Source organism: Dendropsophus ebraccatus, chromosome 2 (assembly GCF_027789765.1).
Source record: "Dendropsophus ebraccatus isolate aDenEbr1 chromosome 2, aDenEbr1.pat, whole genome shotgun sequence".
Taxonomy (NCBI): domain Eukaryota; kingdom Metazoa; phylum Chordata; class Amphibia; order Anura; family Hylidae; genus Dendropsophus; species Dendropsophus ebraccatus.
In genome coordinates this window covers 188,863,305-188,887,043 of record NC_091455.1, presented here as the reverse complement: position 1 = coordinate 188,887,043, position 23,739 = coordinate 188,863,305, and the positions used below count along the sequence as shown (strand labels likewise).

The 23,739-nt window shown below is 48.4% G+C and overlaps 1 protein-coding gene across 2 annotated transcripts in view; it reads right to left on the bottom strand.

Annotated features, from left to right (window-relative positions):
• ZMYND11 (zinc finger MYND-type containing 11) overlaps positions 1-6,214 on the bottom strand; it is a 77,943-nt gene extending 71,729 nt beyond the window's left edge. Inside the window, exon 1 of one of the 2 annotated variants that reach the window (XM_069958912.1) lies at positions 6,143-6,214. The gene's annotated coding sequence lies outside the window, so the exon portion shown is untranslated. The remainder of the gene's footprint in view (positions 1-6,142) is intronic. The other variant, XM_069958914.1, reaches the window with a different exon arrangement.
• Between the last annotated feature and the right edge of the window lie 17,525 nt (positions 6,215-23,739).

The following is a 23,739-nucleotide window of genomic DNA, read 5'->3' as shown; positions in this document are numbered from 1 at the left end:
CGAAATTATTACTGTATGGGAGCCTATAGGTAGGAAAAAGGGAGGGAAGTTAAAGGAAAACTGTGACGCCTAAGATGTTTGGCATGTTCTCTGGCAAGAGGTAAATTGTAGCTGCAAGAAATCATCATGGTGGTCTGGGCCAGAGGGAGAGGAAAATGAAAAGTGATATATGGCTACATGGGGAGGTATCTGGCTATAGAAGGAGGTATCTTAACTACATGGGGAGATGTCTGGCTGCAAGGGGGTAGGTATCTGGCTAGATGGGGGAGGTATCTGACTACATAGGGGGAGGTATCTGACTACATGAGGAGATATCTGACTACATGGGGGAGGTATCTGGCTACATGGGGGAGGTGTCTGACTACATGGGGAGAGGTATCTGGCTACATGGGGGAGAGGTATCTGGCTACATGGGGGAGAGGTATCTGGCTACATGGGAGAGAGGTATCTGACTACATGGGGGAGGTATCTGACTACATGGGGGAGGTATGTGACTACATGGGGAGAGGTATGTGACTACATGGGGGAGGTATCTGGCTACATGGGGAGGTATCTGACTACATGGGAGGAAGTGTTTGGCTACATGGGGGAGGTATCTGACTACATGGTGGGAGGTATCTGGCTACGTATAAGGGGTATCTGGCTACATAGGGGAGATATCTGGCTACATGGGGAGGAGGTATCTGGCTACATGGGGAGATATCTTGCTGCATATAAGGGGTATCTGGCTACATATAAGGGGTATCTGGCTACATAGGGGAGATATCTGGCTACATGGGGGGAGGTATCTGACTACATGAGGAGGTATCCGGCTACATGGGGAGATATCTTGCTACATATAAGGGGTATCTGGCTACATAGGGGAGATATCTGGCTACATAGAAGAAGGCCTCTTGACCACATGGCGGAGGTATCTGACTACATGGGGGAGATATCTGGCTACATAGAAGAAGGCCTCTTGACTACACATGGGGAGGTATCTGGCTCCAGGGGGACATATCCATCTCTGTGGGATATATCCCACCTGCTTCTCTGGCACCCGGTTTACTGACAGCCTGCTCAGCCAATCAGTGCACAGTCCCACCGTAGCCACTGATTGGATGAGCGAGCTGTCAGTGAGCTGGGAGCCAGAGAAGCAGGTGGGAGTACAGGGAGGTAAGTATGATCTGTTAAGGGCCGGCAGCTAATTAGGTAAATAGGCAGCGGCTACATTCTCGCAGCAGATAGAAAATCCTCTGTGAGAATGCAGAGCCATAGGCCATAACAGTACAGAGTATCGCAGTGGATTTTGCTGTGAAACATACATGTAAATCTACCCTGGGCAATGTTATTAATGGATGGCATCGTTGGGGGTACTCGGCTGGAGCATCTTGTCGCATGGGGGTACTTGGCCTGAAAAGGTTGAGAAACACTGAGGTAGAGAATACAGAGTGCTGTGTGGTGTTACAGGTAGAGAATACAGCGTGCTGTGTGGTGTTACAGGTAGAGAATACAGCGTGCTGTGTGGTGTTACAGGTAGAGAATACAGCGTGCTGTGTGGTGTTACAGGTAGAGAATACAGTGTGGTGTTACAGGTAGAGAATACAGCGTGCTGTGTGGTGTTACAGGTAGAGAATACAGTGTGCTGTGTGGTGTTACAGGTAGAGAATACAGCGTGCTGTGTGGTGTTACAGGTAGAGAATACAGCGTGCTGTGTGGTGTTACAGGTAGAGAATAGAGCGTGCTGTGTGGTGTTACAGGTAGAGAATACAGTGTGGTGTTACAGGTAGAGAATACAGCGTGCTGTGTGGTGTTACAGGTAGAGAATAGAGCCCGCTGTGTGGTGTTACAGGTAGAGAATAGAGCGCGCTGTGTGGTGTTACAGGTAGAGAATACAGCGCGCTGTGTGGTGTTACAGGTAGAGAATAGAGCGTGCTGTGTGGGTGGGACCACAATGAAATTATAAAGTACTGCAAATAATTCAGTAACACAATGAAAACTGCAATGTGTGAACACAGCCTATATGTTCTGCAACAGATTTGGGTGGGGTATGGGCAGAGTGGGGGACTGTGATGAACAGCTGAGGGAAAGCATTGCATTCTGGAACCTGTAGTACTGTGTACAACTGCTCAACCAGGAAGTACAGAAACACAATACAGAACAAAACCCCAAAACAAATGGATTTTTGGTAGTTTCAAAACTGGGATAGATAGGTAAGCAACACTATGGGCCACATGTATCATCCTGCGAACGGATGATTTTCGGCAGAAAGTGCTGATTTGCGTATTTTTTTATATGCAAATGGCCGATTTGCAACTAAAATATTCGCAAATCGTCACTTTCCGCCGAGTACGCCAGGGGGGGCGGAAAGGGGGCGTGTAGTGGGCGGAACGGAGGGCGCGGACTCAGAGTCCGCACGATTTACCATCCGTTCCGCCCAAATATACGCCGAAAACCTACTCCAGTCCTCAGCTGGCGTAGTTTTTCGGCGGTGCGCACCGGCGCTCACGGGGATTTATGTAGAGGCAGTTCGCCTCTACATTAATCTCCGTAGCGCCGGAGCTGCGGGGGCATTTTTAAGTCCGGCGTAAAAAACGCCGGACTTAATAAATGCCCCCCTATATGCTTCTGCGGAAGTTTAATTTTTCCCACCTCTACCTGGAGTTCCCCTTTAACCTTTACACTTATATTTTCACTATGTATATAGAAGTACTGTGGTTGCTAACCTAGCACAAAAGTAAACTCGCAAATTGGTGGATGGCAATGAAGAAAATCTTTAGGCTGTCTATTGCATATAACACGTAAACATAGCAAATGTCTACATACAAACGGCATAATGTAACTCTGACCATCTAAAATACAGTGTTGACAGATACAGAAATCACTGAGGTTGATATCTAATTGTTAACCCTCCATCTGTCGATGGGAGTAGGGTCATTGCACAAACGATGATACCAATGCTTTCCTGCTACACTGTCGTCTCAAAGTCTCCTTTATGTATATTGTGTGTGCCACAGCAATTCTAGACCCTCTTAGTTATATTATACCTTCACACTACATACCACAATAGAAAGATGAAGTAAGATTGCATCAGCCGTGAACCTTAGGGGTTAAAGTCTTATATTAGCTGCTATACAGGAAAACAAAGAAATGATGGAGAGACCTTTCCAGGAAACACATTCAAGAAAGGTGTAAAACAAATCAAACACCCCCACCCCTTAGAGCCACAAACCCAAGTCAATTCTTCTAGTTAAATTGGATTCTAAAATCCAAACAATAGGCAATATATATCAATAAGCCAGAAATGTAGCTTTAAACATAGTTTTTGCTCATCAGGCATGAGGAGAACTGCAGTTTTGCAATAGGAGGCTGCACCTGTGCCTTAGAGCATTTGTGATAGCACTATACAGACCATAGGCTGTATCCATGTTTTTCAGGTCTCCTTAGGGCTGCATCCAACTTCATTCACTGGTAATCAAACATAGAGAGCACTTGGGCTCGGACGAACCCTAACGTGTTCGAGATTCACTCATCTCTATTGATGACATTCCTTGGAAACCTCTGCTGTGTGTGGGCAGCCAGTTGGAAGCCATGAGAGGCAACGTATCTGGCGGCAGGATCTTCTACATATATCACTGAGCTGTTAATGTTTCCCATATCACTACTCGGTGTGACATATAGTCATATTAAGTGATTCCCAAAATCATCACACCAGCAGGGGACAATGGGTCACAGAGCACCGGCAGGATTGAAGCTCTTGCCACAAGGCCTTGAAAGATCAAACCATCCTCTCTGCTGATGGCCTTAATGCCCTCACATAACCACTGCACCCAGCACCACCAAAGAGCTTCGTCAGCATGGCCTACACAGTGGGGAGGCCAACCATCCTGCTTATTAGTCCAATGACACACACTGCTCTCAATTTCTGCAAGCTACGCCAAATGACTTTTTGTTATAGAGGCAGGTCTAGCAGTCAACAATCTCACCAAAAAAAATTCATTACCACACTACCCAAAAGTAGCCTTTGAGAGTCTTTTTTTTTTTTTTTAGGGCAGCAGGGAAAGCACTTTTACGCCCTCTTGTGGCAAGACCTGGTATTTAATGAACCCAAACCTGTAATCATTCACATATTTGCCTGCATGAAGGGTTTTGCCCCAATCCAGCCTTTCTCTCTGGATGCAAGCAGCTTTTCATGAATACTGTAATATTGACTCCAGAAGACTACATGGTATAAAAATATGAACCATGATTTGCTCTCTGAGCGAAAGCAGATTCTCAGTCCACTGATTTTTTTTGCCTGGTGAGATCGGTGATTCACACAAAAGAACTGACTAAACCTGTTTCTTACTTGATATTGTAGCGATAAGGATACGATTCGGATTCACATGGATTGTCATTTCTTTATCATCAGCACCACCCTATTTCATGTTGTACAAGTTACACCTACAGTAATAAGCTGATTCTTTTCATGTACATCCTACCCCAGATAAGGTACATAATGTAGTGGACAAGAAATATGCTACAGAAGTAATAGGATCTTAGTAAAAGATAGCTACTAGTGATGAGCGAATATGCTCATCCGAGCTTGGTACTCGTTCGAGTATTAGGGTACTCAAAGGTACTCGATGCTTGGACGAGCTTCTGGCGATACTCGAGAAAATGGCATCATCCTTTTCCTGTAAGTATGGGCCCTATTTCTCAGCCAATCAACATGCAGGAGACTCTTTGGTACATGTGCGATGAAGTGGGACCCATACATGTTGATAGCAGCTATTGGTTGGCCAGATCAGATAACCCTGGCATATAAGAATCTGGACCGGCAGTGCTCGCCTCACATGCATGCTGGAAGAGATTGGGGAGAGAGCTGCTGCTGGTCAGGGAGAGCGTTAGGGAAGGAATTAGCGTTCCAGTAGGCAGGGAATACTAGCGAAACAACCAAACAGCCCTTGTAGGGGCTTTAAATCTTTATTTTTTTTGGATTACTCCAGACTGCTGGCTGGGACTTGCAGTGCAGCTAACATGATTTTAGCAGCACACTGTGGTGGTCGGCTGCTGGCAGAAAGGGGACATTAGGTGTTGCATACAGACCCCTAAGAAGTGCTCAGTAGTATAATTTTTTTTTTTTTTGTGGCTGGTGCTGCTGCTGTTGTACATTGTATTGCTGTGATTAGTAGTACAGCTGCATAGAGCCTCATACCATATACCACCACTTACACACAGACTATATGACAACCTCCAACAACTAGTGTGACCAGTATCTTTTGCCCATCTTGGTCTGGGTCAGCACTATTGTCTTAAGGTTGACCACCAGGCTGTTGCCCAGAATTTAGCATAATGGTGCGATTAGGCAGCCTGAGAGGCATCCATGCATGCTGCCCCTGCTGTTTCCTGTCCATTTCCGTGGTGTTTCCATCATTTTCTGAGGTTTCCAGGTTTTCACACAACCTTCCCTGTGACGAGCTTCGGTCCCCTGCAAAAATGCTCGAGTTTCCCATTGACTTCAATGGGGTTTGTTACTTCAAACGAGCACCTGATCATCAGAAAATATTTGACTTGAATATCGAGCACCCGATACTAATAGCTAATACTAATAGCTACACACTAAAATGCTCTGTCTTACAAAGATACCCAGACCCAGGATCGGACTTGCCATCTGGTATGTCTGGCAAATGTCAGATGGGCCGGTCCCCTTCATGGGCCACTATCCTCTGCTTCTCATCTTGTGTGCAGTGGCCGCATGCTTACACAGAACGTCCTGATGCTAGGTAGTATCAGGATGTTCTATATATGTACCGCACTCTCTGATACATAGGAGCGGGGATCTACTGGCTCTCTACCCTTCTACTCTGTCCTGTGGGCTGCAGATGTCATGATGGTGGCCTGAGCCAGACAGAGAAGAAAAGGAAAAAGAAAAGATGTCAGCTGTGTGTCAATGAATGTATCCGTACTGTAATCTCTATATGGTCACTATATATAGGGGGATTATTGATTATGGGAATGTACACCTTTGTTCTGTTGTCTCTACTTCTATGATCTTGCAAGAAACAAAGCGGGATCAAACTTAACTGGAAACATGACCCGGACAGATTGTATATTGTGTCATTTGCACAATCTTTAAAAGGTATGTGCAAATAGTTTAGAGGCAGAAAGCATAGTTACTTACTGTAGCTGGAATGCTTCTGTAAGCCAGGCTCACCTGCAGTCACATGACCAAGTTCCTGGTGTGTATTTCCTGCTTGTGTGATGTGGAGTAGGCTAAACACGTGGTTATCCCCCTCTTCCCCTCCCTGTAGTACATATCACATGCCTCTCATCTCCACTGCTCCTTGCCTATCCCCCAGCCTTCCTATCTCTGGAGGGCGTCTATTTCACATGCTGAGCAGCAGACAATGCAGTGAGTGAGAAGATGAATAGCAAAGCCGACAGTGAGTGGGTACAGCACTACCTTTTTACATAGAGCATAAAGACAGCGCTAAATAGTGGCAATATCTGTGAGAGAAGAGAAGAATCCTGGGAACTTAGAGAGTTTGTCCAGGGAAATTTTTTATTTTTTTTTTACAGCCTCCTCCTGGCATAGCACAATAAACCAGCCATACTTACCCCCTGCGCCCTGGTCCCTTCTGTGTTCCTGTTCTGCCAGCTTCAATTAGCGTCCTGCTTGCTCAGCTCTGTGATTGGCAGAGCAGGGAGCGGGACATCAATGGGAACACTCAAGAGAATGATGGTTTACCTTAGGGGGATCAACCAAAACACAGCGGAGACACCAACACGTTTTTCTCAACGTCATTGAATCTAGGAGAATTGCCCCCAGGGGACAATATTCCTAGATTTACTGACATTGTGAAACACGTGATGGTGTCTCCAGTGTTTTGGTTGAGCTCCCTAAGGTCAACCAACATTCTCTTGCATGCACTTACTAGGCTTTGCTCCCACTAGCCAGATTTCTACTCCAAACTGATGAGGGGCAAATACCCCGAAACAGCTGTCTGTGGATAGATACCTTGCTGAGGTGGTTTCCTTGACTGGAGACCACCCTTGGCTTGGTTGTTCTTTCCCGGAGGAAGGTCTGGCTAGCTCACTGACGTTGAGAAACACGTGATGATGTCTCCGCAGTACTTTTGCATCAATGGGAACACAGCTGGGGTAGGAAGATCACACAGGGGGAAAGCAAATGGGGAAGGGGTGGGGTATGGCTGGTTTATTGTGTTATGTCAGGGGGACGCATAAGTTTTCCCTTTGTGGTAACCCAGGGGTACTAGGTGGTATTTGCAAGCGCTGGTGTTGCGGTACTGCTGCAGTATTTGTCATGGGGCTCGGGGTAGTATAAGTCCTCTCTGGGCCCCAGCAGACGCCCTTTAAAGGGGTTGTCCAGCGCTACAAAAACATGGCCACTTTCTTCCAGAGACAACACGATTCTTGTCTCCAGTTTGGGTGGGGTTTTATAACTCATTTCTATTGAAGTGATTGGAGTTTAATAGCCTGATGAAGAGGAGTTGGCAAAAATATGTGGACTATGCACTGTCAAAATTACAGGGTGCTCAGAAGATGACAGGAATATGAATAGTACCAACTAAACGAAAAGGGAAAGCTTGTCATATATACTCACTGGCACACTGAACAAATAAAGAAGAAGATATGTAACTTTATTTCACATAAAGAAAAGTAACAAACATCAGTCTTGGACATAAACAGTTAAAAACATCTAAAAAAAACACACAAAATATTCTTCATTTGTTCGGTGTGCCAGTATATATGACAGGCCTTCCCTTTTCGTTTTGCTGATGAAGAGGAGGGTAGCCTCCTTGAAACACGTAGCTGAATGCAAATAAAGAACTTTTTTTTAACCAGAACGTGGAGTCAGTGTCCAGTAACATTGAAGAAACCCAGTGATCCAGACATCAGACTCCTGGTCCATATGGACTGCGCCAGGAAAACCACCGTTTTTTCCATGTTTTCTTTGTGGTAATCTTGCTGATGGAAATCCTGGTTGAATTACTGGGAGGTGGCGGGCTGCAATCCCACTGCAATTTCAAGCTCTGAATAGTGTCATGCCTAATTCAGTACGACCCCATCAGGTGAGCGTGCATACTGTGTCCTTGTGTTTGTGGCTCCTTCAGAGTTAATTTTCTTGCACATTCAGCTCCTATTGCTTTTTTTTCTTTTATTAATTCACATACAATATTGTATACAGAAAACCAATGAACCCCTTGGACCTTCAACATGCTGGCAATCAATAGGAGAAAAATATCCAGCGATACCTTGTGGACAAAAAGCTCATATGGATAAGGAATAACTTTGTCCTCATCTACATACCCTTTGGCCAGTTTTCATTTACACTGGAGTAAATTATATTTCTGTAGGCTATGGTTTCGTGTCAGTCCTGTGTAAGGATTGGTTGCTCAGACAACATGGACAGTGGACCCTACGCTGAATCCCGCCCACTGTCCCTGCCTACTTGCCACAATCTGCCCTAAGTGGCAGAAAGCAACTGGGCGACAGTCCCTAGCCTAGGTAGATGGAACACAAAACGCAGACAAACACAATAACACCGTCTTGGCCGCACAGCACGAGCCGAGGGGCGCACGGAGTTCAGCACAGGCACATTCATGATATCCTGTATATATATTTTTTACATGATTTGGCTCACTCTTTTCCAGATGATTTTTCATTATGTCACATTCTAAAAGAAATGGCTAAATATGTCCTTTTCCAGTGGTGCATGTGTCTCTGTCTTTTCTCAGCAGAATGTGCCAATTTCTTGTCCGGCGAGCTGCAGACTAGCTGAGGACTGACCACGTGTACAAAAAGAAAGATAACAAAAGAAACAGGCTGAACGTGTTGACAGGAACTCTTGTAACCTATAAGGTGTACAACAGCACGCTGAAAAATTAGAGCGGTATATAAATATATTTTTTTTTATGTGAAACCCTTTAAATATGGAATATGGTGTGCTGGTCGCTAGTTTTTAGCTGAATTTTTTTTTCTTGCTGAACACAAGTAGGGATAAAGGAGATAGAAAAGCTATTAAGCCAGTGACAGAGAATTAGAGTGCAATGCCATGTTATAAGGGGACGCAATGTGCTATTTCCTTCAACCTTGCAGAATGAAAAGAAAGCATATTACTCTTTACCTCAAGGGTCTGGATTGAAAAGGTCTGTGTCAGAGGGAAAAAAGATTTTTTTTTTTTCTTTTCTCTTAAAGGAGTTAATAGGTTATAGAGAGAAGATTTTCAGATATACATGAAAATGGTATTTAGTGTGGGGAAAAAAAGTATATAATACACTGCTGATTTTGCAACTTTTCCTACCTACACAGAATGGAGAGGTGTGTATTATTTGTCGTAGGAGTCAGAATCTATAAAAATAAAAAAAATCTAGAAAAAATTGTATATTTTTTAAATAAATAATTAGCATTTTATTCCTGAGTTCTGTAAGTGTTTGATCACCAACCAACCAGCTAGAATTCTGGCTGTCATAGATCTGTTACTACTTTGCATTCATTACCTTACTAACCTCTAGACCACCTGTGCCGAACACGTACGCCATGCTTTTGCTAGGGACCTGTGAATTGAGCTCAGGAGCTGAGTTTGCTTCATAGTGGTTGAGGCGCTGCAGCCTGTCGTTAACCCCTTAAAGGAGAAGACCGGACAGCCGGCAGGGATTGAATGTAATCATGAGTCCTAACTTACCTCTCCCCATACCCAAGGTGAGCGACGGGACTGACCTCGGGACCCCTGCCGGAAATGCTTGTCCTGGCTGATGGACAGCCTGCTTAGCCAATCAGTGACTGGAGCAGCGTACATTTGTTTCCGAAAAAAACAAGCCCTTACATGGCCCTGTAAAGAGAGAAATAAAAGTGTTTTATAGCTCTTAGGATGTGAGGAGGAAAAAATGAAAAATGAAAATTGGCCTGGTCATTTAGGTCATTTTGAGCTTGGTCATGAAGGGGCTAATTGCACCTGTTTGAATGTGTTACCTCTATATAAAAAAAAACACTTATCCACACACTCAATCAACCAACCAACCTCTCACCATGGCCAAGTTCAAAAAGACATCTAAGGAAACCAGGGACAAAATTGTAGACCTGCACAGGGCTGGGATGGGCTACAAGACAATAAAGAAGAAAATAGGAAGAAACACGAGATAACTATCAACCTTCCTTGGTCTGGGGCTCCATGCAATACCCCATCCTTATCATGGGGTAAGGATGATAAAAAAAAAGGTCCGGAATCAGCCCAGGACCTAAAGAGAACTGGGATGATAGTCTCAAATATTACCATTACTAAAAGGTTACTCTGCGATTGGTTGATTGCTTGAGTATATAGTGCTTACTCCAGGATATGTGGTGTTGGGTGGTACATGACTCAGACACTTAAAGAACATCAAATAAAGATTTCAAGCACCTGGAAGAGAGTATATCATGCCATCAGACAGTCCCATAGACAATGACTGGAGTGGCAGTGCTCAATGGAGCAGCGACCCGCACATGCATGCTGCCCTTATTATCTGTGGAGCTGCTGAAGGTAGAATGGTCACCTATAGGTGCACTATTCATCCTTCTGGAGACAGCTTTTAGTATACTCCTTCCAAAAGAGCATTACTTTTATGGTTCCCTACTAGCTGAATCCAGGGGCGTAGCTAGGATTCACAGGGCCCCATAGCAAACATTTGTAAGGGGCCCCCCTCCCCTGCACACAATGCAAAACACTCTCTCTCTCTCTCTCTCTCTCTCTCTCTCTCTCTCTCTCTCTATATATATATATATATATATATATATATATATATATTGTATATATTATGCTTTACTGCTAGTGCACTGATAACTAGAGATGAGCGAACCTGCCGAGGTTCGGGTTCGTATGAACCTGAACTTTCAGCGTCTGATTCCCGCTGTCTGCAGCCTCCGTGCAGCGGGTGGATACAGCTGGAGGACCGCCTGGAAAACTGGGATACAGCCTATGGCTATGGCTATATCCCAGTTTTCCAGGCGGTCCTCCGGCTGTATCCACCCTCTTCATGGAGCGGGCTGACAGCGGGAATCAGAAGCCGAGAGTTCAGGTACATAGGAACCCAAACCTCTGCAGGTTTGCTCATCTCTACTGATAACCCCTGACCTCTGCACAAGCTCTGAACGTTTTCCTTTCCTACTTGATTGTCAGCTGGAGAACATAGGTCAGAGGTTATCAGTGCAATGAAGCAGAGATCTCTGTCTTCTGCTTGTTAACCCTTTTTTGTGTTGCAGCTTGTAAGTAAACATTGGGTGACTTACACACTGCAGTACATAAGGGGTTAAGCAGAAGGACATACCTTTCCCTTCTCCCCGGGGCCACCCTCCTGCACGGGCCCCATAGCAACTGCCTACCCTGCCTCTATGGTAGTTACGCCCAGGGGTGATTCTAGCCTCTCTGCTGCCCGAGGCGAACTATAGAATGACGCCCCCCCCCCCCCGTCAATCCGCCCACATTATAATCCACTACTGCCCCCCCCCACTGCTGTCCCCAATAAACATAATGTTTGGTCCCTTGCTGCACAGAGGATGTCAGGAGAGGAGGGGGCTAATCCTATAGGAGAGGTCCCAGCAGCACAGAGGATGTCAGGAGATGAGGGTGCTAATCCTATAGGAGAGGTCCCAGCAGCACAGAGGATGTCAGGAGAGGAGAGTGCTAATCCTATAGGAGAAGTCCCAGCAGCACAGAGGATGTCAGGAGAGGAGGGTGCTGATCTTTTAGGAGATGGTCCCCCTCTTCCCCCCTTATAGATGGTCCCCCTCTTCCCCCCTTATAGATGGTCCCCCTCTTCCCCCCTTATAGATGGTCCCCTCTCCCTTATAGATGGTCCCCCTCTCCCCCCCTTATAGATGGTCCCCCTCTCCCCCCTCCCTTATAGATGGTCCCCCTCTCCCCCCTCCCTTATAGATGGTCCCCCTCTTTCCCCTCCCTTATAGATGGTCCCCCTCTTCCCCCCTTATAGATGGTCCCCCTCTTCCCTCTCTCCCCCCCTTATAGATGGTCCCCCTCTCCCCCCCCCTTATAGATGGTCCCCCTCTTTCCCCCCCCCTTATAGATGGTCCCCCTCTTCCCTCTCTCCCCCTCCCTTATAGATGGTCCCCTTTCCCTTATAGATGGTCCCCCTCCCCCCCTTATACATGGTCCCCCTCTCCCCCCTCCCTTATAGATGCCCCCTTATAGATGGTCCCCCTCTTTCCCCCTCCCTTATAGATGGTCCCCCTCTCCCCCTTATACATGGTCCCCCTCTTCCCCCCCCTTATAGACGGTCCCCCTCCCGCCCCTCCCTTATAGATGGTCCCCCCCTTATAGATGGTCCCCCTCTTTCCCCCCTCCCTTATAGATGGCCCCCCCCTTATAGATGGTCCCCCTCTTTCCCCCCTCCCTTATAGATGGCCCCCCCCCTATAGATGGTCCCCCTCTTCCCTCTCCCCCTCCCTTATAGATGGTCCCCCCCCTTATAGATCGTCCCCCTCTTTCCCCCCTCCCTTATAGATCGTCCCCCTCTTTCCCCCCTCCCTTATAGATGGCCCCCTTCCCCCCCCCCTACCTTATAGATGGTCCCCCTCTCCCCCCCCCCCCCCCTGCACAGCAGATAAAACAAAAACAAAAAACAGCACACAACTCACCTACCCTCCGTTCCCCCGTCGAGCCTCTCTGGTCTGGTCCCGGCTGATGTGCGGCTGCCCGGGGTGTCCCGTCCTGTCCCCGGCAGCGCGCGCATCACAGAGCTCCCCGTGCGCCTGTGCCTGTGACTTCCGGCGCACGGGGAGCTCTCTGATGCGCGCGCTGCCGGGGACAGGACGGGACACCCCGGGCAGCCGCACATCAGCCGGGGGACTAAGGCTGCATTCACACGTTCCGTGATCCTGACGGATCACGGACGTGGAATGCATGTACTGGAGCCCCCCCGCCCCCGGGAAGTATCTGTAATGAGATGCTGTGAGCGGGGGAGACTGTATTCGTAAGCGCCGCGCTGTAGTATCAGCACCGCGCGGCTGATTTAGTACAGCGCGGCGCTTATGAATACAGTCTCCCCCGCTCACAGCATCTCATTACAGATACTGCCCGGGGGCGGGGGGGCTCCAGTACATGGTACAGTCAGGGCCGTTTTAATACATTGGTGGGCCCAGTGCACAGCCCTCAAGAGTGGGCCCCCCCTTACCTTTCTGCACATTGTATAATGTACTGAATTTGCCCCCACACTGTATCAAGAGCCCCAGTACATACAGTAGTTACCTTATAACACTATTTCCACCATTCAGTGATTACATATTACATAAAAACTGCACTAAACAAAACAGAAAGATATCACCATTGATACCATTACATAATACCGCCATACCATGACCCCTATCAGTACAAGCCTATAACAGAGTGAAGTTACATCCAGTGACTCACCGGAGGCGTCTTCTCCGATCAGAGTCTGTCACCTTTTCTTTTTCTCTCCATCCAGCATGGGCCACCTTGAAGTCTTCTCCTGGCTGTGAATCTTCTCTCCAGAATCTGCCAGACAAATATTTTAGGCTCCAACACATACAGTAGTTAGGTCCCTTGTACCCCTATACAGTAGTTACACCCCTCTGTACTCCTACATAGTTACACCCCTCTGTGCCTCCATAGTTTTAAGGTGTCCCTGTAGTATATAGACCCTCATGTGCTCCTCCAGTTATATACAGCCCTCCTGTGCGCTCCCCCATTAGTATATAGCCCCCCTGTGCACTCTCCCCAGTAGTATATAGCCCCCTGTGCTCACCCACAATAGTATATAGCCCCCCTGTGCTCTCCCCCAATAGTATATAGCCCCCCTATGCTCTCCCACAATAGTATATAGCCCCCCTGTGCTCTCCCACAATAGTATATAGCCCCCCTGTGCTCTCCCCCAATAGTATATAGCCCCCCTATGCTCTCCCACAATAGTATATAGCCCCCCTGTGCTCTCCCACAATAGTATATAGCCCCCCTGTGCTCTCCCACAATAGTATATAGCCCCCTGTGCTCTCCCCCAATAGTATATAGCCCCCCTGTGCTCTCCCCCAATAGTATATAGCCCCCCTGTGCTCCCCCTCAATAGTATATAGCCCCCCTGTGCTCTCCATAATATATAGCCTTCTGTGCTCTCCCCCATAGTATATAGACCCCTGTGCTCCCCAATAGTATATAGCTCCCCTGTGCTCCCCAATAGTATATAGCCCCTGTGCTCCCCAATAGTATATAGCTAACCTGTGCTCCCCAATAGTATATAACCCCCTGTGCTCCCCCATAGTATATAGCCCCCTGTGCTCCCCCATAGTATATAGCCCCCTGTGCTCCCCAGTAGTATATAGCCCCCTGTGCTCCCCATAGTATATAGCTCCCCTGTGCTCCCCCATAGTATATAGCTCCCCTGTGCTCCCCCATAGTATATAGCCCCCTGTGCTCCCCCAAAGTATATAGCTCCCCTGTGCTCCCCCATAGTATATAGCTCCCCTGTGCTCCCCAATAGTATATAGCCCCCTGTGCTTCCCAATAGTATATAGCTCCCCTGTGCTCCCCAATAGTATATAGCTCCCCTGTGCTCCCCCATAGTGTATAGCCCCCTGTGCTCCCCCATAGTATATAGCTCCCCTGTGCTCCCCCATAGTATATAGCCCCCCTGTGCTCCCCAATAGTATATAGCCCCCGTTCTACCCCATAGTATATAGTCCCCTGTTCTCCCCCATAGTATATAGCCCCCTGTGCCCCCCCATAGTATATAGCTCCCCCTGCTATATAACATTGAAAAAAACAAACACTTTTACTCACCTGGGTCCACGCGTTCCTCTTCTCTTCCCTCCTGTGGCCGCACTTCCTGCGGTCACAAGAGGCTGCACTCCCCTCACCCTCGCGCCGACGCTCTAGTGACGTCGGGCGCTAGAGGGAGAGCGCGGCCTCTTGTGACTGCAGGAAGTGCGGCCACAAGAGTGAGTGACTGACAGGGAGGGAGCCAATGGCTCTCTCTCTGTCAGTGTCGCTGCTGCTGCAGCGCTGAAGCGCCGCAGCAGCAGCGGACGGGGGCAGCGGCGGACGGGGGGGCCCTGCAGGGGGCGCCATGGAGGGGTAAGTAGATTACCCATCCATGGCGCTCCCCCATGACAGGCTGGTGGCCGGAGCCCTGTGCGACCGCATTGGTCGCACATAGCAACGGCCGGCCTGCTTGGGGGGGGGCCCCTTTAACCAGTGGGCCCGATGCACGTGCACCATGTGCCCTCTGGTTAAAGCGGCCCTGGGTACAGTCAGTGGCGGATTATAATGTGGGCGGCCGCCCGAACCGCTCATATTATAATCTGCCACTGAATGCCGCCCCCATGAAGATAGCTGGTGGCGCCGCCTGAGGCAGACGATTCAGGTCGCCTCATCATTGCGGCGCCCCTGGTTACGCCACTGGCTGGATCTCAAGTTAAGTAATATAATTAGCAATAGAAAATCCTGTGTGCACGGGGAGCAGGTTACAATCTGAATTATTACAATAATCTGAAATGACTAAATATAATACTGGCTGTTTAGGATTATGGCACGGCCCTGTTAGAAGTAAGGCTGCCCAGTAAAAGGAATTATCTAGTGATGTAAAAAATTTCAGTATGTTTTATCAGCTTATTCTCACAAAAGGAGGGATTTTGCATTGAATAATCTAAAATACTCTGTTGCCCCCTAGTGGTGCAATTCTTGTATAATTTATTTTTTTTAAATAAAGCATAGTCATAGTGAATAACATATGAGGTTACTAAAGGAGAATACTTTTCACCCTGATCTGATGGTTGGGTGTATTCTTCAGTAACACTCTTGCATTTTTACACTTAAAGGATTGTGTGTAAAAGTGTGTAAAAAGAAAACAAAACTGCTCATTGTAAGTGGCTTATGGGGTGAAAAAACATGGAAAGAATTACCCACCACTTCTCCCCTTTCCTTTTCTTTTCACTGAAACAATGCTCCCTTTTTTATCATTTACTCCTTTCAATTTTTAGGCTATTGTCCTATTATGGGATCATTTCGTGGTAAGCTGGCTGTCATTAACGGACGCAAATAAGGATCATGATTACAAAATTACAAGACGTCCGCTTTTCCCCATAGTGGGAAAGTGTTACTGTTATGTATAGAAACCTTCCACATGTTGTCCAGACCTGTCAAAAGTTTAGATTGCCCCAGACCTGCTGCAATCGTGAGTTATAGCCGGGTGAAGAAAACAGCAGTGCACTTCACTTCCTTGCCGATTGCCTGATCCGACAGATGTACCTTGTTTTAGTCTATGGACTAAATGGACAGCATGTTAAAGGAGTACTCCAGCAAAATATGTTTTCTTTTAAATCAACTGGTGTCAGAAATGTATATAGACTTGCAATCTGCTTCAATTTAAAGCTCTCAATCCTTCCAGTACTTTTAAGGTGCTGTATGTCCTGCAGGAAGTGGTGACAAGGTGCTCTCTGCTGCCTCCTCTGTCCGTGGCAGGAACTGTCCAACAGTAATAAGCAAAGACAGCGCTGAGGAAGAGGCTGGTTTGGCCTGGAAATGTGTTGTGATTTTACCCTTTTATGTATTTTATTGTTTTGTTAATTAAATTTTATATTCCATATTATCTGATCCTTGTGGTGGATGACCTGCGCCTACACACCTGTGTTTGGATTGAGTGAATTGGAGGTCTGGTTGCAGGAACTGTCCAGAGCAGGAGAGGTTTTCTATGGGAATTAGCTACTGCTCTGGACAGAGGTGGCAGCAAATAGCACTGTGTCAGACTAAAAGGAATACACTACTTCCTACAGGACATACAGCAGCTGATAAGTACTGGAAGACTGGAGATTTTTAAATAGTAAATTACAAATCTATATTTTCTGACACCAGTTGATTTGAAAGAAAAAAAAAATCGCTGTAATACCCCTTTACAAATTCATATAATAGACAGTAACGCTATGTAATGTACCAAAATGTTACCCTTATGTGATGTACCAGTGTATAGTTCAGAACTATTTTCTGTTCCACTTTGTTCAGTTTTCTTATTGGATTTGTTCTGTTCTTTTTTTTTTTTTTAATTAATGCTTTTTTTTGAGATTTAAAATTATAAAAAAAAAAAAGGTGGAAAAAACCCCACTTCAAAGAGTATAGGAACAAAGAGCAAAGTGGAAATAACACAATGGATGTTCGTATTAATCTGTTACATATACACTTAGGTCACTTAAAGTATTTTGATGCAGTCCATAAATTCCATTGTTTCATCTTTCATCGGAGAGGGTCTTGGAGTGCGAGTTCATGATGACATTGTGAGCTGACCCGAATAATTACTTTACTAAGAGAAGGGAACTGGGAGACTTTCATCTCTGTGCTAGTGCCAGTCTAGCTGCTGTGCGAATGTGGTGTATGGTTGTACGGGTATGTGAGGGGACAGAGAAGATGTAATGTCTAATATTACCAGAGTGGGTAATATATAGAAAGGATTTGTTCTGTGTTTATATAACCTGAGGGAGTACAGACTCTTCTTACCACACCATATAACACAGGAGTGCCTCCGGACCATACACCCTGCTTATACATCCAGACTCTGGCTCCTTATTATTACGCTGCCCACTGTGTGTGCTGCCGCACCCCCTGTAACGTCCCCTCTTTGCCCCACTGGTGAAGGTGGCGCAGATGGGGTAGATGCGAAAAAATATTAGCAAAAATACCATTTGCGAATATTTTTACGCCGATCGGCCCCATCTGCGCCTAAAAAAGGCATTTACGCCTTTTTATACATTTTCCCCTATGTGTAATAGAGTTATGAAGGGGGATATTTATCAAAGTATATACCAATATAGTAGGCTCTCCAAAAGTGGGTGATATGTTCCTAAAATGGTATTATGTTACTAAGATGGTAATTGTACACCTATATAGCTTAATGACAACATTTATTACTCAAATTCATATACAATAGCAATCTAAATGCATAGAAAAGTTAATAAAATTCATATCTAATAAAAGAGTCAACATAAAAAATGGAATAAAAAACAAAAAGTAAAAGAGTATGTATAAAAAAGAGCCTGGTGATGTAAACCGCGCCGGGCCCAGCGCAGACACCTCACTTGAATAGTTTTAGCAGTAATCCCGAATCTCGATGTATGACATGGGCTCGTATCGCTGTTGAGCTGTTATGCTTATGCTTTAGAAGGATAGTCTCTCCTTTCAGATTTTTACTCATAGGAGGAAAAATAGAATGGAAGTCAAATAAATGGTGGTGGAATATCCACCTCTCACCCTGTTGGTGGTAGCTCCCACGGTCAGATGCAGTGTTATGGCAGTAGTCCGTGCCTCAGTCTATACGGCCAACATGAGAACTGAGCAGTCGAGATTCGGGATTACTGCTAAAACTATTCAAGTGAGGTGTCTGCGCTGGGCCCGGCGCGGTTTACATCACCAGGCTCTTTTTTATACATACTCTTTTACTTTTTGTTTTTTATTCCATTTTTTATGTTGACTCTTTTATTAGATATGAATTTTATTAACTTTTCTATGCATTTAGATTGCTATTGTATATGAATTTGAGTAATAAATGTTGTCATTAAGCTATATAGGTGTACAATTACCATCTTAGTAACATAATACCATTTTAGCAACATATCACCCACTTTTGGAGAGCCTACTATATTGGTATATACTCTGCTATTTATTTTATCCCGTTAGCGCTGGGACAGTGGTGCACTCGAAGAGGGTGAGTTCCATTCGTACGGGTTAGGTGCAGCAGACCTCTACCTTTTTTAGTCCGGATATTTATCAAACATGGTGTAAAGTGAGACTGGCTCAGTTGCCCCTAGCAACCAATCAGATTCCACCTTTCATTTTCCAAAGAGTCTGTGAGGAATGAAAGATGGAATCTGATTGGTTGCTAGGGGCAACTGAGCCAGTTTCACTTTACACCTAAGGGAGATTTATCAAACATGGTGTAAAGTAAAACTGGCTCAGTTGCCCCTAGCCCTTGACTTCTATTATTTAAAAAAACAGATTGAAACGGATGCGTTTAACATACACAAAAAATAGGGTTGACTACGTTTTTTTGTCCGTTAACCCCTTAGCGACCCATGACGTATCTGATACGTCATGGTGCCGCGCGGGGTGTTCAGAGAGGGGTCCCGCCGGGCATGTCCCGTTGCCGCGCCGGCTAATTAAGCCTCTAAGTGCAGCTGTCAAACCTGAGGTGGTGACGGAGCGGCCGGGAGCAGGATGGGCAGGCAGGCTGGTTCCCTCCCCCATGCAGCACCGAGGTCCGGCGTCCGGGGTGCGAGGCAGGGGGTGAGCTTCCCCAGACTCTCCCCTGCCCCCCAGCCTCTCCCCTGCCCCCCCAGCCTCTCCCCTGCCCCCCCCAGCCTCTCCCCTGCCCCCCCCAGCCTCTCCCCTGCCCCCCAGCGTCTCCCCTGCCCCCCAGCCTCTCCCCTGGTCCCCAGCGTCTCCCCAGCCTCTCCCCCTGCCCCCCAGCCTCTCCCCTGGTCCCCAGCCTCTCCCCTGCCCCCAGCCTCTCCCCCCTGCATTCTCAGCTGCTCTCCTGCCTCCCAGCCCCTCTCTCTGACCCCCAGCTTCTCCCTCTGACCCCAGCCTCTCCCCCTGAATCCCAGCTTCTCCCCTGCCCCCCTACCGTTCCCCTGACCCCCAGCCTCTCCCCCTGAACCCCAGCTTCTCCCTCTGCCACCCCAGCTGCTCTCCCTTTCCCCCAGCTGCTCTCCCTTTCCCCCAGCTGCTCTCCCCTGCCCCCCCAGCCTCTCCCCTGCCCCCCAGCCTCTCCCCTGCCCCCCCAGCCTCTCCCCTGCCCCCAGCCTCTCCACCTAACCCTCAGCCTCTCCCCTGCCCCCCAGCGTCTCCCCTGACCCCAGCCTCTCCCCCTGCACTCAGCCTCTCCCCCTGCCCCCAGCCTCTCCCCCTGCCCCCAGCCTCTCTCACTGCCCCCAGCCTCTCCCACTGCCCCCCAGCCTCTCCCCTGCCCCCCAGCCTCTCCCCCCTGCATTCTCAGCCTCTCCCCTGACCCCCCCAGCCTCTCCCCTGACCCCCAGCCTCTCCCCCTAACCCTCAGCCTCTCCCCTGCCCCCCCAGCCTCTCCCCTGCCCCCAGCCTCTCCCCTACCCCCCAGACTCTCCCCCTAACCCCCAGCCTCTCCTGCTGCTTCCCTGCCCCCCAGCTGCTCTCCCTTTCCCCCAGCTGCTCTCCCCTGCCCCCCCAGCTGCTCTCCCCTGCCCCCCAGCCTCTCCCCTGCCCCCCAGCCTCTCCGCCTCTCCCCTGCCCCCCAGACTCTCCCCTGCCCCCCCAGCCTCTCCACCTAACCCTCAGCCTCTCCCCTTCCCCCCATCGTCTCCCCTGCACCCCAGCCTCTCCCCTACCCCCCAGACTCTCCCCCTGAATCCCAGCTTCTCCCCTGCCCCCCTACCGCTCCCCCTGCCCCCCAGCCTCTCCCCCTGAACCCCAGCTTCTCCCCCTGAACCCCAGCCCCCTCTGAACCCCAGCTTCTCTATTTATTAATTTTCCTGTCTGTCAACTTAGAAACGTGCCAGCATTTACTTTGTAGGCCACTAGGGAGCGCTACAAGCCCATAGTTTCTGTACTGCTGAACTGTTTCTCCTCTCTGTCTCTGTATAATCAGTAAAAAGTAGACTTTACATTCTAGACATCACACTGACAGGTACTTAACATGTCTTATTTCCTAATATCAAGCTTTAGTAATTTACTAGTTACATTAGTTAACATTTCCATGTTGATGGGAAATCATAGAATATATATTCTCAGAATAGCACAGTTCAGGAGCCAGATGAAGATTGCTTCTTTCAGCAACTTCTTTCTTTCAGCAACTTTATCAAATAGTCAAATATATTGAACCATATTGCATAGAGTAAAAAAGAGAGATCAGCCACCGTCTTAGGGTCCTATTACAGAGAGCGATAATCTGCTGCAACGGGCCGGTTCGGCAGATTATCTCTCCGTGTTATAAAGACAACGATCAGTCAATGACAGCGATCAAAAACTAATCGTGTCTTTTGGTCCTGACCAAAAATCATCGGCCCCCAGGTTACGACTGATGAATGTATATAGAAAATAATAAAGTTCATACATACCTGTTAACACTCCCCAGTGCTTCTATCCGCTCCCCGGTATCTTCCTGGCTTCTGTCCACTCTCCAATATCTTTCTGTCTTCTGCCCGCTCCCCGGTAGCTTCCTGGCTTCTGCCCGCTCCCCTGTATCTTCCTGGTTTCTGCCCACTCCCCTTTATCTACCTGCCTTCTGCCCGCTCCCCGGTATCTTCCTGGCTTCTGCCCGCTCCCCGTCATCTTCCTGGCTTCTGCCCACTCCATGTTATCTACCTGTCTTCTGCCCGCTCCCCGGTATCTTCCTGGCTTCTGCCAGCTCCCTGGTATCTACCTGCCTTCTGCCCGCTCCCCAGTGTCTTCCTGGCTTCTGTCCGCTCTCCAATATCTTCCTGGCTTCTGCCTGCTCCCCGGTATCTTCCTGGCTTCTGCCCGCTCCCCGGTATCTTCCTGGCTTCTGCCCGCTCCCCTGTATCTTCCTGGCTTTTGCCCACTCCCTGTTATCTTCCTGTCTTTTGCCCACTCCCCGGTATCTTCCTGGCTTCTGCCTGCTCCCCGGTATCTACCTGCCTTCTGCCCGCTTTCCAATATCTTCCTGGCTTCTGCCCACTCTCCAATATCTTCCTGGCTTCTGCCCCCTCCCCGGTATCTTCTTGGCTTCTGCCCGCTCCCCGGTATCTTCCTAGCTTCTGCCCGCTCTCCAATATCTTACTGGCTTCTGCCCGCTCCCCGGTATCTTCCTGGCTTCTGCCCGCTCCTCAGTATCTTCCTAGCTTCTGCCCGCTCTCCAATATCTTCCTGGCTTCTGCCTGCTCCTCAGTATCTTCCTGGCTTCTGCCCGCTCCCCTGTATCTTCCTGGCTTCCCCCTGCTCCCCTGTATCCAGGCCTGTATTTAGAGTTCATGCTGCCCTAGGCACTTTGCATGCCGAGGCGCCCCCCCCCCGGCGAACTAGTGCCCCCTTCCCCTCGGCACTGGCAGGTTACATGCATGGTGTATACCCTGGCACAGCTGGCAGGCCGGCACTCCAGCACCCAGTACTACTGAGCGGCACCCCCCGACTGTCAGTAGTACTGGGGTGCCCTTTTGCTTGATGCCCGCTCTTCTCATCATCAGACGTGATGGAGGAAGGAAGGAGGGCGGGGACTTAATTTGGGGACAGCTTCTGTCCAGTGTCGGACTGGGGCACCTGGGGCCCACCAATATAGAACCAGTGAAATGCGACATGCTGACCCGCTCCTTTCCTGGATTTATCTGTATCTGTGACAAATCTCAGAACACCCTCCATTTATACAGCTCTCAGGGTATGCTGGGAGTTGTAGTCTCTGAGAGGACAACCCTTTAATAAATCACTGTGTGCAGAGTCTCCTGGTGGCTGCAATCTGTGGGTGACAACCATCAGCCCTGAAGGTCCAGCAATACATCTGTCTACACTGTACTACAACTCCTAGCATATCCTGAGGGCTGCAGACTGTCAGTACATGCTGGGAGTTGTAGTGCATGCAGCTGTTAGGTCCTAGGAGGCTTGGTGGAAGATCAGAATACATAGATCTGTGGGGGCTCAGTGCAGGGAAGTGACCCCAGAACATCACTAATAGGGGATAGAACAAAAACATCTACTCCTATCCCCTATTAGTGATGTTCTGGGGTCACTTCCCTGCACTGAGCCCCCACAGATCTATGTTTTCCTATATGTCGTATAATGCACCTAGGACCCAACTAGAACAGCTGCAGGCACTACAACTCCCAGCATATCCCGAGGGCTGCAGACTCAGTACATGCTGGGAGTTGTAGTGCCTGCAGCTGTTGTAGTTGGGTCCTAGGTGCATCATACACTGGATGCTTTGTGGGAGATCAGAATACATAGATCTGTGGGGGCTCAGTGTGTGGAAGTGACCCCAGAACAGCACTAATAGGGGATAGGGGGAGATGTTTTTGTTGTATCCCCTATTAGTGATGTTCTGGGGTCACTTCCCTGCACTGAGCCCCCACAAATCTATGTATTCTGATCTCCCACAAAGCACCTAGTGTATAGGACCCAACTACAACAGCTGCAGGCACTACAACTCCCAGCATGTACTGAAAGTCTGCAGCCCTCAGGATAAGCGGGGAGTTTTAGTACCTGCAGCTGTTGTAGTTGCATTCTAGTTTAAAAGTTTGTGCTAGTGTACTGTAGTGACCGCAGGGCTGTGTCAGTACACTACCGCAAACCATACACTGACCCATTTAGACCCCAATGGTACACAGGCTCTGCACACTATAGAAGTGATTACAGTGCAGTTACTAATGACTCACAGGTGATGTCTTCTCCGATTGCCGTTGCTCACTTTTTTCTTTCTTCTCCATCTGGTGCAGCCATCATGATGACTTCTCCGACCACAACTCGTCTGCAGGCGGGCAGAGCAGGGTGACTGGGGAAGGGAGGCAGCTGGGGGTGACTGGGGAAAGGAGGCAGCTGGGGATGGCAGGAGGAACAGCTGGGGTGATAGGGGGAGGGGGAGAAGCTGGGGAGTAGCTGGAGTGACAGGGGGAGCAGGAGAAGCTGGGGAACAGGGGGAGCAGCTGGGGCGATGAAGGAAGCTGGGGCAATGGGGAGAAGCTGGGACGCCAGGGGGAGAAGATGGGGTGGCAGATGGGGTGGCAGGGGGAGGGGGATAAGCTGGGGTGACAGGGGGAGGGGGAGAAGCTGGGGAACAGGGGGAGCAGCTG